Source organism: Coenobita brevimanus, chromosome 16 (assembly GCF_032717465.1).
Source record: "Coenobita brevimanus isolate Jiangsu-jjx chromosome 16, ASM3271746v2, whole genome shotgun sequence".
NCBI lineage: Eukaryota > Metazoa > Arthropoda > Malacostraca > Decapoda > Coenobitidae > Coenobita > Coenobita brevimanus.
Genome location: NC_136969.1, coordinates 32,083,932 through 32,094,148, shown reverse-complemented (window position 1 = coordinate 32,094,148; position 10,217 = coordinate 32,083,932). Strand labels below are relative to the sequence as shown.

At 42.2% G+C, this 10,217-nt stretch overlaps 1 non-coding gene across 1 annotated transcript; it reads left to right on the top strand.

Moving 5' to 3' along the window:
* The first annotated feature begins 7,493 nt into the window (after window positions 1-7,493).
* On the top strand, window positions 7,494-7,612 carry LOC145391069 (5S ribosomal RNA). The gene has a single exon (XR_013895764.1). It is a non-coding gene; the product is annotated as a 5S ribosomal RNA (ribosomal RNA).
* Window positions 7,613-10,217: the final 2,605 nt, after the last annotated feature.

Sequence of the window (10,217 nt, the reverse complement as noted above, 5' to 3'; positions counted from 1 at the left end):
TCAGTGTTTCAAGCTCTTATCCCTGACCCAACTCTTGTAAACCCTTAGATCCCTTACCAAATGTTTCGAACCATATACCATCACATTCTACAAACCTATTCTCTCGACCTTTTGCAAATGCTATGAATCCTTGCCACTGAAAACTCAATTCTCACAAATGTTTCGAATTCTTACAAAAAATATTGCAAACTATCACCTCGCCCTTGTATGATCCAATCTTCTCGAACCCTTACACATGCTTCGAATCCTTGCCGCAGCATTCTGAACTCTCACATACGCTTCGAACCCTTACGACCTCTTGCAAGCCCGTACCCTCTCACGATCGGTACTCTTCCGGCGCCACCTCAGGACTCCCCCACAGCGCGTTTTATCGGGGTGTGTGTGTGATTGGGAAGGAAATTGCCAAGGGGGACGCTGGAGCAGGGAGTGTCAAGGGTAATGATCAATCTTTATGGTGCGTTTTACGGTGCTTGAGGAGCTGTCTGGGGGAAATGGGGACAAGGGAATGGGCGAGGAGAAGGGTGGAAGGGGAATGGATGTAGGTGAGAAGGGAGAGAGAAAATGGAGACGATGGGTGAAGGGGAAGAGTGGAGGGGGAACGAATATTGGTTAGAACGGGAGAGGAGAATGGGGTAAGGGAATGGGTGATGAGGGAATGGAGGAAGGGGAGGATGGAAGAGTAGTGGATGCTGGGGAGTAGGGAAGAGAGGAAAGGGGACTAGGGAATGTGTGAAGGGGAAGGGGAGTGGAGGTAAATGTGATGAGGGATGTGTTGGGTGAGGTGAGGATGATGGGAGAGTGGAAAAGGTGATGGGGTGGGTGGGTGGAAGTACAGGGGAGGCATTAGTGAAGAGTGGAGATGATGGGGAAGGTGTAGTGGAAGTATTAAGGGTGGAGGTGCGTGATGAAGGAGGAAGAGAAATGGAAGAGAGGGAGGGAAGACTTGAGATGGGTATGGATGATGAGGCAACGAGAGTAAAGATGGGAGAAAGACAAGGAGGGATGAGAATGAGTGGAGGTATTGTGGGAATTAAGGTGAACAAGGTGAAAGGGAGAGGGCCTGGGAAAGGTGGGGGAGTAGAGATGACTGAGGAGGGGGGACTGAGAAGGGTGGATAATTGATGGGAATGGGGGAAATGGTGGTGAGAGGGAGAGGGGCAAGGAAAGGGTGGCGGTGTGACTGGGGAAATGGAGTGGATGTGAGAGGGAGGGGATACCGGTTGGAGAATTATAGATAGGGCAGAACGGACATGGTGGGCGTGAGATGGAGTAGGGAGAGTGGAGGTGAAAATAATCAGATTTAAACTAAAGTCATAAGAAAGGACCTGACAGGTGCAGCTGCGGACAGTACTATCGATCCAGTTTTTAAGAGAAAACTTTTGAAACATATAATATTTTGAAAAGTTTGCTGGACTCCAAAAATCTTATTACTCGGTTCAAAAGTCACTGTTCACTGCCTCGTTTTTTTACTGTAGGACAATGGACGGATATTAATCTCCAATGTCCAACTGCAGAGAAAATTAAAGTATGTGATCAAAATGATTTTATAAAATGATTCACACGAACAGAATGGGAGGCTAAAAGCTTATCATAAAAGGCCAACTTCGATTGTAAGAAGCAGATGTCTGTTTGTAAGAGGCTGAAACAGGATCATGCGATAATGAAGTACGATCATATTCATTCGTAAAAGTAAAGAAAAAATGTTCCAAAGATAAATTGCAGAAGCTTCGGACAGGAATGTAAGTGAGCTAGGTCGCAAGAGTCTGAAGCAGAATTATTACTCTCTGAAATAAGAACACAAGAGTTCAGAGCAGATTCTTAAAGCAAGGCTATAATAATTCAAAAGAGTAATGAAAGGGGCTGAATCAGAATCATTAGAGTTGAAAACAGGATTGACTAACTGCCCGAAGCACGGTCGTGAGGTTTCGAAACAAGCGAAAACTAGTTTGAAAGAAGCAGAATCATCGTAGTATGAAGCTTAATTTGAAGAGCTGAAAGCTGGGGTATAAGATTTCGGGACATGACTGTAAGACTTCGAATCACGATTGTAAAATTTCTAAGCACGATCGTAACACTTCGAAGCAGAATCGTAAGAGTTCGAAAGGAGATAGTAAGACTCGGAAATGAGATGGTAAGTGCAAGGTGGATGAAGAGGAGGAGTAGGAGGGGGGGGGGGATGAGGTGAAGCTGCGATAGCGGCGTGAACAAGGAGGAAGGAGAGAAGACGACGACCATTAGCAGGGAACTGCCGATTGTGAGATCAAATGGAGCGACAGAAACAGTTGGCACCTCAGACAAGTTAAAGTTTTCCAAAATATGGACTGAAATTTAAACAAACTAGAAACGGCACGATGATAGGCTGAATTAAATTTGCTAAAACAAATTTGTAACAGCACGACGATAGGCTATAAAAACTCAGTGCATAATAAAACGAATGCTGACAATGACCTCCAGTGTTAGCTTACTATATATTCGCTTTTAAAATAATTTAAGCAAGCTTACTATTACAGAATTATTAGTCTTGAAAATTCCAACTTTAAATGCAAACTTCGACGTATAATTCTTCCTTTAAATATAAATATATAAAGATATCTACCTGCATTATGATATAACGATACCTACCTCCATTATGATTTAAGTTTTGCAAAATATGGAATAACAATGTCTATTTTCAACTTCTGTACACAAGCAATAATATACCGGTACATAGTTTTAACTTCAATGAAAATGAATGCACACTTAGTTTTATTCACGACCTAACTATGCAACTTCAAATTAACGTGATTACAGTGATGATACCTGTGAACAGTTTAAAGCAAACGTCTCTTATAAAGTTTGAAATTTCAGAGTTAACCTCATTTAGTTTGTGTACAATCATTTACCAACGAACATAAGTGCTTATAGGATTTCGTCTAGGTGTACGAAGATTGCTTATATCTGAAATGCCTAAATGTAGCTGCTGAAAAAAAATAAAATAAAAAGGATTAAAGATACGTCAACTCCAAAGCTCAGTTTAATTTTGAGAATTTTGTAAAGAACTCAAAATATATTCAGGCATCTAATTATATAAGTTAATTAGAAAACTAATTATATACAGCAGATTAAAAAGGATTAAACCTTATTCCATTAAAGTTTGATTCCCAGATTTTTCCAGACCATTCCCTAATTTTGCTGACGGTATATAGGATTCCGCCCTCTTCCTATTTACACTTATTATACTCGTTTACTTTCCTATAGTACTATATTAAATCGTTATATCAGCTTGAAACTGATTTTGCCTGCAACTGGTTAAAGGAAGCAGAATATAATAATGTGCTTAGGGTACGACATTAAAAAAAAAAAAAAAAATCGGGGATGAACAAGGTAAGCACTTAGTCTGTTGTTTTCATACCTTCCCTTCCCCTCTCCTTCCCACTAATACTCGTGCATCCAAATTTTCCGCTACTGGATTGAATCGTGTTTACTGAATTTGTAATAAATAATGTATGAGTATTTTTAAGTCAGCACCATTAACGTTATACATTACTGTCCTAGAGGTACTTTCGAAATACGATAAAAAAAAGAAAAAGAAAAATAACACAACACTAGATCCAAATAAAAACAAGTCATATTTAGCTCTCAGACGTCAGACAGTTCCTAGTGGCTAAAATAATCTGGTGTTAGTGAATGCAAATAGGTAAATTGTCAATCGCTGTGTATGTGGGAAGGAAATTACATTGCTTTTGCTCTAATTTGGCCTAAAATTACCGTCTCTGTATCTTGATTGGTGAGTTGCAGCATTATATTAACAACTGAATATGATGCTAGTCATGAGGAAGTGCTATGGAAAGGATGCAGAGCTGAAGTATTGCCTTTTTCAGCCACCGAACTATGTGAAATAGCCTACAAATGGAAGGAGGTTTTGGTCCAAGCTTAAGTAAAAATAATGTGGGATATGCATTACCTGGAAGACATAGCAATAATACGTCAGTAGCTAATATTAGAAATATGAAAATCCCATATCATTACAACAGCAAAAAAAGGGGAAAAAAAGAAAAACGCACTTAAAAACCCACCATTACACCTATTTTGCACACAGTAGTACAATGAGAGACCTCTGAGGGAAGCAGCGGTGTCAAAGGTCGCGGCTTGCCCTCCTCAGACAACATGACCCTCGACATGACCGCGACCAACTTGACAAGCAAAAGGTCAAACAGTTTCCAGTATCCATCTCTGCCCACTCCACGCAGGAATAGATACTGTTCATTCTCTCACTCTATTGGTATGGTTCTGGCTTATTTTCAGTCTATCTGCCTATTTAACTACTTACCTAACTGCCGTACTGATGCTTAAAGTGGTCAGTTTCCAACCTCAATTTTGACATTTTACACTTGATAAGACAGTGTTCATTTTCTCCCTCTACTGATATGGTGGATCCTCAGTTCTCTGTTTCCCAATCTATCTACCTACGTATTAATCTACTTCAGCTCATAATGGCAGCAAAATCCTCCGAAAGTTTTATTTCTGTGACGACTTTACTCAGCTCTGGAAAACATTCGGCAATTTCACTACTTGCCGAAATTAATCGCTTTAGTGATTCCCTACTAAGAGGAAGAAAGAACCTCTCTCTCTCTCTCTCTCTCTCTCTCTCTCTCTCAGGCACTGCAGTATTACTCTTCATCTGCCACTCTGTCTTCTTCCCTCCCTCCATACCTCCTATTTGTCTGTCTGGCTCTCAGTCTGTCTACCTCTGCACAACAAACATTTACTAAAATACAAATTCTGTCGGAACTAAGAAAAACGAGAGTTTTCGGAAGAACAAACGTTGTTCGTATCACAAACGTTTTCCAAAATAAAATCATTAACTAAAACATACAGGTTTTCAGAATTACAACCGTTTGCGGAAGTACAAATGAACTCTGAAGTATACCCGTTCTTCAAAGTACAAACGTTCTCTCCATTACAAACGTTCTCTCAGTTACAAAACGTTCTTGGGAATACAAACATTCTCTGAGTTACTAACATTTCTGGAAGTTAAAACACTCTGCATTGCAAAAATTCTTGGAAATACAAACGTTTTCTCAAATTCAGCATCTTCGAAACAACAAACATTCTTAGGATAAAAAATACTCTGCCAATTGCAGATTTTCTCTTAAATACAAACATATTTGGAGTCGCATTTTTCTTATAAATAGCTGAATAGTTACAAGCAGTGTGGAACTAAAAATGTATGTTAACTTTAAAAATTTCACAAGTTTCTGCTAATATACACTTTCTCAAAGTAAACGTGTTCCTTTTTTTTTTTTTTTTTAATGAGAACTCCCTCTGAATCACATACTTTTGTGAATAAGAAAGGGTTACAAAATATTTCGTTAATATAAAAGTTTTCTGTTTTTTTAATGAGAACTTCCTCTGAATCACATTCTTTTGTGAAACCGAGGGGTTACAAAATATTTCATTAATATAAAGGTTTTCTGTAGTAAAAATTCCTGGGCTTCATGATTGTTTCGTTAAAAAAGGCTTTTCTGCAGTACAAATTTTTGGATATCATAACTAACGTGGGTTGGTGGAGGATTAGTGCCCCTGCCTGTAAAACAAATAACTCAAGTCCTTGGCCACCCCGTTTGGGATTATGGCGTCTGGCTATGAATGAATGAATGAATGATAACTGTTTTATGACCTAACAAATATCAGAATTACATACAGCAGCGAAAACAAACGTTGAAAAAAATAAAAATAATCTCAAACACAAATGTTGTCAGAAATACATGTTCTCAGAAGCAGAAACGTTCTCGCATGTACATTCTTCTTTGATTAGGAATGTTCTCGGAATTACAAACGCTCTTCAAATTAATTAAAACCACTCTCAGAAAAACAAACGTTCATGGAATTAGAAACGCTGTCGGAATAAAAATCTCTTCCAGAATTATGGCACAATCGTTCTCAAAGTTAGGAATGGCCTTGGAATTACAAACGTTCTCAAAATTACAGCCGTTCTCGCAAATTGAAGTTCTCCTGGGATTACAAGCGCTCCTAGAATTACAAAGGCTCTGAGTTACAATCGTTCTTGGAATTACAAACGTGGAATTACAAATGCTGTTGGAATTACAATCGTTTGGGGACTTACAAGGGCTGTGAGAAATGCAGACCGTCAGGGCAACACTTAATTTGCCTGGACACGAATGAGAGCAGCTAAAGATTACAAGCTTACCCCACTCCTCTTTCCTCCTCCTTCCCCTCTCCTCTCCCATCCACTTCTCCTTCCCCTCTTCTCTCCTCTCCCATCCACTTCTTCATCCCCTCTTCCCTCCTCTCCCACCGACTTCTCCTTCTACCTCTTCTCTCCTCCCTCTTACTTCTTAATCTCCCCTCCCACTCTTCCTTCCTGGCCTTCTACCCTTCACCAACTCTTCCTCTCCCACCCTCTTGAATTCTCACCCTCCCCTTTCACTTCCTCACCCCTCCTCCTCATTCTCCTCATTTCGCACCCTTTCCTTCCAGTTCTTCTTCCTCCCTCTTTTCCGCTTTACTTCTCAGTCTCCTCTTCCACCTCTATCTCCTCCCCTTCTACGTCCCCTATTTCGTATTCCCTCATTTACTCCCTCCCCGTCCACTTCCCCACCCCTCCCTCCCCACCCTCTTCACTCCCCACTATCTCCTTCCTCACTTTGTAAGTCTCCTACTCTGTATTTCCTCCTCCATCCCTCCTCCACTTCTCTCTTCCACTTCTCCACTGTTCTCTCCCGTTTTACCCCTACCCAATCTTATCCCAGCTCCCCATTTCTCCCCACATCCAATCCCATCACCTTATTGCTCTCTACTCCTCTCCTCGTCTTCTCACTCCTTCCTCATCTCCCCCGTCTACCTTCTCCCCACTACCCCCTCTTCCCTTCAACATTCTCCTACTTTTCCTTCTCCCCTTCCCATTCTTTCCCCTTTCCCCTTCCCACATTACCCCTCCCTCTTATTCGAATTTCCCTTCCCTTCTATCCTACACCTCTCCACCTCTCCTCCGCTACCCCCCCTTCCTCTCCCCCATCCTCCCATATTTCTCGCTTCCCCTTCATTCCCTCCAGCGTTCCATATCCTTCCCCTCCCCATTTTTCTCTCCTTCCCACCTTCCCCTCCATGTCATCCGCCTCTTCCCCTCCAACTTTCCCCTCCATTTTGCCGTCCCTCCCCTTCCTTCTAACTTCCTCCCCATCTCCCACTCTTCTCCCCATCCTCCAAATCCCCATCTGCTCCCAGGCCCCGAGCAAGGCAGTAAAACACCTCGACATCCACACCCCATGATTCTCGTCCATGTTTTCCGGCCAACATTACGAGCGTTTAATTAACTCAGAAACGAAAATTAAACGAGAAAATCATGGAACAGGGTCTTAGCCGTCCACGGGGGAGGGGGGGTATGGAAGACTTAGATGCTGTGTAGACAAAATATACTCCCTCACTGGTTTAGTCGGGTTATCTTACTATTATTATTATTACTATTATTATTTATTATTATTATTATTATGGCCAACGGCCATACCACGTTGAGTACACCGCTTCCCGTCCGATCAGCGAAGTTAAGCAACGTTGGGTCTGGTTAGTACTCGGATGGGTGACCGCCTGGGAACACCAGATGCTGTTGGCATCCCTACGTGTCAAGTGGGGTTGGTGGAGGATTAGTGCCCCTCCCTGTAAAACAATTAACTCTAAGCCGTTGGCCACCCCGTTTGGGATACATGGCGTCTGGCAATGAATGAATGAGGATGAATGATTATTATTATTATTATTATTATTATTATTGCCTTCAACATATGGTGGACACAATGTTGTATTTGGTTTCTTCTTTCTGCCAACCACGTGTCCAATTCAGTACAACTCCTTCATTTTTTCACCAATTCACTTCAAACCTGGTACACTTGTTCCTTAATGCGCGTCCACACGTGAACTCGAACAAGTGCTGGCGACATGTATGCAACACAGTAACGAACACGCTGCAAACATGTTGGCAACAGCAGCATCCAGATCATGTTGGCAACATCATGACGAAGTCTCAGATGCCTGGTATGGACACTCATATCCCGTCGCCTCTGCTGCCAGTGTTCAAAGCTGCATTTAAACATGTTTGCATACCTCTATCCAGATACTGCTGCATACATGTACCCAAACACGTTGCCAACCGTGTAGTCAACACATGTGCGAGGGCACGTGTGGACGTGCCCTTAGGCAAATAGCCATACACAGCTTCCTCATTTCTTTATTAAGGTCTTTCAAGGGGTTTCTTGGGGTCCAGCCTCAGGCCATACAAACCCATATAATTCTTGCAATAAGTGAAGCGTGAAAATACAAATCAATTGAGTGTATAAGCTTCTTGCAATAATATCTTTGAGTGCTAGAACTTGTTTGGACCACCGTGCATTCCCATGGTAATGTTGGCAATCTTTAATTACCTGTAAAACGCTTTTGTTGGCGAGGTACGAGCGAGGCCATTTAAATCCGAAAGCATTGAAATGTCGCCTTACACCCCGAGGATGCCTAGAGTACATTGATGGCTATCTACCTACCAAGTTTCATGCCTTTATGACAAAACTGTCTGGCTTGTGGCCCTCTTTTGAAGATTTCCGACATGCTGCACTTGGCGCGTGTCACGTGCAACGTGCACCCCTGGGTGTGGTGAAACCTGTCAAAAACAAATCTTAACCATACAGTGATCGACCCTGTGGTTGCTGAGAAATAAGCTTCTCAAAACCGTCTCAGTCGGGCCGGGCAAGGTTGGGCAGGGCCGGGTTGGGCCGCTCGTAAGAAAATGCCGCTACTTGACGAGAGACTCGCGTGGGCTTCGCCCTTGCTCGTAGTCATAGTCGTATTTTTATGTATAACCGCCTCTGGCCACAGACTACACAGCCTGTTCATGAGGGTCAGAAGTCCTTACGAGCGCAAAAGATGGCGTTAATACACCTCCACATGTCATCAGTTTAACAAATATCCACCTCTCACACTAATTATATTTATGATAGCCAACGTAGTTCCTGCCTGATGTAGCAGTAGTGCCGGAGGTCTTTTTACGACATATGGGTGAGTATTGGGGAAAATCAGTAAAGTCTGGTTTAACGAAATTCAAATCATCATATTGTTCCCTGTGCCAGCCTGGGACTGACTTTGCATCCTTTCGAGCAGCTGTTCAACTCCCTACCACCAGACCACCATCTCCATGAGCACACACACACACACACACACACAAACACACAGCCATACCTTTCCTATTTTTCTATCTGGGGTAAAAATACAGAACAAGTGATACGGTCATCTATGGAACCATCATTATAATTCTCTCTCTCTCTCTCTCCGCAACCGAGGACGGAATACTGATATACCATACTATACCCGGTACGTGCTAAAAACAAAAACAAAAAACAGCATCTCTTATGTCATTCGTTTTAAGTAGACTAATATCAACTTTAATACTTTCCGCTACTCTAAATTACCACACATAAGGAAAAAGTAAATGATTTATAGAGAGAGAATGAAGAGTGAGAAAAGGTGCAAGAATGTTGGTTGGTGGATTAGGTGGTGCCAGGACCTGTAAAAATGTTGGTAGGTGAGGTAGGTGATAGTGAAGGTTTAAAATGTTCGTAGGTGAGGTAGGTGATAGTGAAGGTTTAAAATGTTCGTAGGTGAGCTAGGTGATAGTGAAGGTTTAAAATGTTCGTAGGTGAGGTAGGTGGTGGCAGGTGTAAAAATGTTGGTAGGTGCGTCAGATAGTGGTTAGAAGTTAAAATGTTTGTAGAAGGGTTAGGTGGAGGTTAGATGTAAAATGTTAATAGGTGGATTAGGTGGTGGCAGGTGTACAAATGTTAGTAGGTGGGTTAGGTGGTGGTAGGAACTGTAAAAACGTTGGCAGGTGGATTAGGTGGTGGGAATTGTGTAAAATGTTGGTAGGTGGTGGTGAGGCGTTGCAAAATCTCTGCTACGTGGATTAGGTGGTGGCAGAGGGTATAGTAATGTTGGTAGGTAGGTTAGCAGGTGCAAAAATGATGGTAGTATGGTATCTGGGTACGTGGTAGGAGGCTGGAAAGTGGCGCTAGGTGGTGGTAGCAGAGGCAGGTGGGGGGGGGGTCAGTTATCAAAATGTTGGTTGGTGAACTAGGTGGTGGTTGGTGTCAAAATGTTGGTAGGTAGGTTAGGCGTTAGTAAAAGATATAATAATGTTGATAGGTGGGTTAGGTTTAAAAAATTGGTAGACCTGTTGGTTT